The sequence below is a fragment of the Lactuca virosa genome, chromosome 4, assembly GCF_052849685.1.
Source record: "Lactuca virosa cultivar CGN04683 chromosome 4, Lactuca_virosa_CGN04683_v6, whole genome shotgun sequence".
Lineage (NCBI taxonomy): Eukaryota > Viridiplantae > Streptophyta > Magnoliopsida > Asterales > Asteraceae > Lactuca > Lactuca virosa.
Window position 1 is genome coordinate 236,401,398 of NC_136429.1, and position 5,995 is coordinate 236,407,392.

The following is a 5,995-nucleotide window of genomic DNA, read 5'->3' on the forward strand; positions in this document are numbered from 1 at the left end:
CACGAAAACATTGATATGGAGACAGAAACAGACAATGAAGGCTTTGGAGGTACATTCAAAGATTTGGAATTTCATGAAGATGAAGAAGAATTTCCTGATCATATGCTGATGACAATGAAGCAGTATAAAATTCTTAATCAGAAGTTGAACTCCATAATTCAATCTCAAGCCGATCTTGGAGGAGCTTCATCAGTATCGAGTCTGGAAATCGATACTATGTTAAAGATGTTGGAATCAAGAATAATCAGCAAAGTTTCTGGAATGATGAAAGCTTCAGAGTCAGTCATTTTGGAGAAGGTTGATTACACGGATCAAAATAATGAACTTCGTGTTAAAAATCAACGATCTGATTTTATGGGTGAAGTTAAGAATCTAAAAAGCATAACAAAAGAACGAAATATTCTTTTTGTTCAAGAAGTGAAGAAGGTAAGAGAAGATGTTAACAAGCAGATTCATGAACTCCGAGAAGAAATGCAAAAAGAAGTTGCAGCTGTACATCATGATAATGCATCATTGAATCAGAAGTTCGATATCATTTGTGATGCAGTCACTCGTTTTGTCAAGTTATATGAAGGTTTGAGTCCTCAAATAACTCAAATCTCAACTTCCGAAACTGCAAGTTTTGAGGAAGTGGTAAAGCTGCTCAAGGAGTTAAAGGAGATTTCAACAAAGCCAGTTTCGTCTCCACTGATTACTCCGGAATTTTTATCCCAGAAGTTTGTTCAGTTCGAAGCCATTCTTAATAAGCAGCTTGCACCACTTTTTCGCATCTCAAGTCTTCTTCCCACAACAACTGCCCCTCCTGTTTTTACAGGGGTGCAAGGGGGAGAAAGGAAGTCAGGTGAAGAAGAAGCGAAAGTGGTGGGCAAAGTATTTCCTTCGAACATCCCTTCAACAAAATCGGTGATAGTTACTGCTCAACCAGTGACTTCAACTATTGTAACAACAATGCCAACTGCAAGACCAATTTCGAAAGGAATTGTGATTGGTAAACCATTAGAAACTGGTGGGAGTGGTTCGAAGCCAAAAGAAGTAACAGAAAAACCGGCTTCAAAAGACAAAGGGAAATCAATTCTTGTCGAAAAATCAAAAGATGAAAAGAAGGCGGAAGCAGAGGCTGAACTGGAGAAAATGAGGCTCATCCAAAGTATCATAACTCAGAGGGCTAGTGATCCGAAGGGGATGAATAAAGGTGATCCAGCAAAACATTATAATTATGAGACAATCGAAGCCAAGGTTTCTTTCAATCACATGTACTCATTCGAAAAGAAGCCAAAGCGGAGTTATGTGATCACGAACACTGATGTATGTCAGTTGGATTTCCCGATAAAAAAATGATGTTTATCATGCCACAGTTCAAGGCTGAAGGGAGTTTCAAGGAAAAAGATGAAGGCACACACATGAAAATTCGTTTTCACGCTGTACTTGGAAAAGCCCCTGAGGAGGTATGGTCACTGATCAAAATCAAGAAGGTGATCAGTATGAAAAAGGATGTGGTTTTCGAAAACTCAGTCCAAAACATTAAGTATGTGGTGGCCAGAGCAAATGGAAATATTTGCGAATTTACAATTGCAGATTTTCCATTGATGAACTTGTATAACCTTATACAAGTTGCATTGCTCTTGAAAGACAAATCATTTTCTTATCTTCAGAACACAGAGCCGGAGGAATTCAAGCTTGGAGTTGCTCACATCAAGATCTTTATAGAAAACTACTATGAGTGCCTAGCACTAACTGATGTGGAGTTGGCTACTGCCAAGGGAATGGAGATAAAGGCCCCAATGGCTCCTTCGAAGACTCAGACTGAATTAAAGAAATATGCTGATGGAGAAATCTGTCTAAACCTTTTTGGGTTAGTCTTCGCGGGAAAAGATAAAGCTGGGAAAGCGAAGCGCTTCTTGTTCCAGGCAAGCGAAGTGGAAAGATACTCTACATCTCAATATACGAACTTAATTGTTCGTATGAATCACTGCAAAAAGAACAATGAAGGAGATAAGAAGGAGTTGAAGAAGGTCATCTCATGGTACACAGAAGTTCGAAGAGTTTTGCTGTACTTCATCACGCTTCTAACAAACTGAAGACTTCGACTTTGATTACAAAGGGGGAGATTGTAAGGGTCGAAATATTGTAATGAGTCGAAGTATGTGTTGGTGTCTTCGAACATTTTTGTAATGTATTTTACTAAGGCATTGTATTCAAAACTTAATGTTTAGTCCTTAGTATATTTTTTGTATGCTTTTCTCTCCTATATATAGGAGTGTTTACAAGAGTCTTAAAAAAAAAAAAAAAAAAAAAAAAAAGTTTTTACAGAATATGCACTTGTACTCTGTAAAAGTTGAAAGTGTAATTGAGCCAAACAGATCATATTTACATTCTGTGTCCAAATTTCATATTCATACTTTGAATTCAACTCTGATTAATTCAATACTCAATTCTTTGTTTCATCACTTTCCGGAGCGAGATCATCCGGAGCTGGAAGGGTTCCCGGAGCATGGCGATTCCCCGGTTCTCCTTAGAAGGTCCGAAGTCAATTATATTCCGGAGTCAGGATTTATGGAGTAGGCTGGTCTTTTGAGGTGTGAAGGAGTCCAGACCATACAAAGTTCTGAAGCTCAAGGATGGTTCCGAAGTCAACCCACATTCCGGAGTCAGAAGTTCCGAAGTCTAGGAATGTTCCGGATTAGGAGTATTCCGGACCAAGAGGAGAGGCTCCGGAATTAAATAGTGTATTCCGAAATGAGCTTGTTCTTTTGGGTTTTCTCCATCTGTTTTGAGCCTTTTTCGACAAAGGAAGAGATGGGTTGATGTATCTGAGAGAGATTTGGGGGAGAGAGAGAGAGATAGGACGAGAGAGATTGAGAGAGAGATTTCGTTTGTGACCTTTGTTAGTGTTTAGCCTCGTAATGCAAGGTTTGAAAACCCCGTTATGCCTTGTTATGAGTGTTATACGCCCCTGAAGGGTACTTAAAGGTGTTTTATCGAGTTATTACATCACTTACTCCTCCTAGGATTTGTATTTTCTGAACATTGGAAACCTCTAAGTGATACTTCATATTAAGATAGAGAGTTGTATATTAGTAATCATAGAGTAAGTCCTGACATACAAGCACTAACTGAGTTTACCGGTTTGACTTGTTGACTTTGACTTGACCAGAAATTGACGGTTGTCACTAGGGATGAGATTTAGAACCGGAATCGGACCGAAATCGGAACCGTTAGAACCGGAATATGTTAATGTGGTCTGGGTCCCGGGTTTAAAGAATGGATCTATCCGGGTTTCGGGTCCTTCGGGTCAGGGTAAACCGGGTTTAAGAACCGGAACCGTGTTAGGAACCGGAACCGGTTTTAGGGGCCGGAACCGGTTTCTATGAAAAGTTTAAAACATGCATATCTCATTCGTTTGAAGTCGGATTGGCATAAGGTTATTTCCATAGTATAGTTTATAATTTTAACATGATTTTAGACTATAATTTTGTCATTTTTGGGTTTCTATTCATTGACTTATAGTCTCTAAGTCGGGATATCAAAGCTGGAAATTTTATGTTTTTCAGCTTTTTTTGTATTCTGTGATAGTTTTAAAACATGCATATCTCATTCGTTTAAAGTCGGATTGGCATGAGGTTTTTTCCATAGTATATTTTATAGTTTGTAAATGATTTTAGACTATAATTTTGTCATTTTTGGGTTTATATTCATTGACTTATAGTCTCTCAAAGTCGGGATATCAAAGCTGGAAATTTTATGTTTTTCAGCTTTTTTTATATTATGTGATAGTTTTAAAACATGTATATCTCATTCGTTTGAAGTCGGATTGCCATGAGGTTTTTTCCAGAGTGTAGTTTATAGTTTGTACATGATTTTAGACTATAATTTTGTTATTTTTGGGTGTTTATTCATTGACTTATAGTCTCTCAAAGTCGGGATATCAAAGCTAAAAATTTTATGTTTTTCAGCTTTTTTTGTATTTTGTGATAGATTTAAAACATGCATATCTAATTCGTTTGAAGTCGGAATAGCATGAGGTTTTTTCCAAAGTGTAGTATAGAGTTTTTACATGATTTTAGACTATAATTTTGTCATTTTTGGTTTCATATTCATTGATTTATAGTCTCCCAAAGTTGGGATATCAAAGCTGCGAATTTTCTTTTTTTTCTCGGCTTTATTTTTGTATTTTGTGAAATTTTAAAACATGCATTCGACCCACTTTACCCGGTTCCCCGGGTTTTTCGGTTTTATACTCGCTTTACCCGGTTCCATTCGACCCACTTTGATATTTCCGGGTTTTCTGGTTCTAGACCCACTTTACCCGGTACCTTACCCGGAACCGAACCGGAACCAGTTCCTATATACCAGTCCGGTTTCCGGTCCTAAAAAATCTCGTTAACCGGTTCCCGGGTTTTCCGGGTCAGGGTCTACCGGTCCGGGTTTGGACCCACTCTCATCCCTAGTTGTCACATCATCCCCCTGTTAGAAGGAATTTCGTTCCGAAATTTGCGTTTCGACTGGGACTTCGGGCGTTGGGGAAAAGATGTGGGTATTTTTGTTTCATCTGATCTGCGTGTTCCCAAGTGAACTCGGGAATGCGACTTTGTTTCATTCTTTTGATCTCCCGATCCATGATTTCTACCGGTTCTTCTACGAAATGGAGATTCTCGTTGATTTGGATTTCGTCGAGTGGGATCACAAGAGTCTCATCAGACAGACACTTCTTTAAGTTTGACACGTGGAAGGTCGGGTGTACATTATTAAGTTCTTGGGGTAGTCGAAGTTTGTATGCCACTGGGCTAATCCTGGCAAGGATTTCGAATGGCCCGATGTACCTTGGGTTTAGTTTCCCACGTTTACCAAAACGTATCATTCCTTTCCATGGTGAGACCTTCAGTAGTACCCGGTCCCCAACCTGGAATTCCAACGGTTTGCGTCGCTTATCTGCATAGCTCTTTTGTCGATCTCGAGATGCTTTCAGTCTTTCTCGAATTTGTACAATCTTTTCCGTAATCTCCCTTATGATTTCAGGGCCAGTGAGGGTGTTGTTCGGAACTTGCCCTTTTGCTAGTTGTGTATCTCCCACTTCAGCTCAGCACAGTGGTGATCTGTACTTGCGGCCATAGAGAGCTTCGAATGGCGCGACCCTGATGTTAGTATGATAGATGTTGTTGTACGAGAATTCAATGAGTGGTAAGTGGGTATCCCAAGCTTTACCAAAATCTATCACACACGCTCTTAGCATGTCTTCTAGTGTTTGTATAGTTCTCTCACTCTGCCCGTCGGTTTGTGGGTGGTAGGCTGTACTCATGTCCAACCTAGTTCCCAGAGATTTCTGTAAGGACTGCCAGAATCGTGAAGTGAATCGACTATACCTGTCGGAGATAATAAATATTGGTACGCAATGCAATCGCACGATCTCCCTAATGTATGTTCTGGTCAGTTTTTCCATCTTGTCGGTTTCCTTGATTGGCAGGAAGTGTGTGGATTTGGTCAACCTATCAACGATCACCCAAATGCTATCGAGACCACCTGTTGTCTTGGGTAATTTGGTTATGAAATCCATTGTGATCCGCTCCCACATCCACTCGGGTATCTCTGGTTATTGCAACAAACCCGAGGGCTTTTGGTATTCTACCTTGACCTTGGCGCAAGTCAGGCACTTGCTCACGAAGGTAGCGATGTCGGCTTTCATGTTCAGCCACCAATAAAGCTTTTTAAGATCTAGATACATCTTTTCTGAACTAGGATGTATGGAATATCGAGTTTTGTGTGCTTCATTCATGACGACGTCCCTGAACCCACTGAACTTCGGTGTCCAGATTCGGTTCATGAGATAACGAGCTCCATCGTCCTTGACTTCTAGATTCTTATACATTCCTCTTAATGCCTCACATGTAACATTCTCCGGTCTCAAAGCTTCCAGTTGGGCCCATTTGATTTGCATGGACAGGTACAAATGGATTGTCATGGTTAATGACTTTACTCGGCGACCCGTGTATTCCTTTCG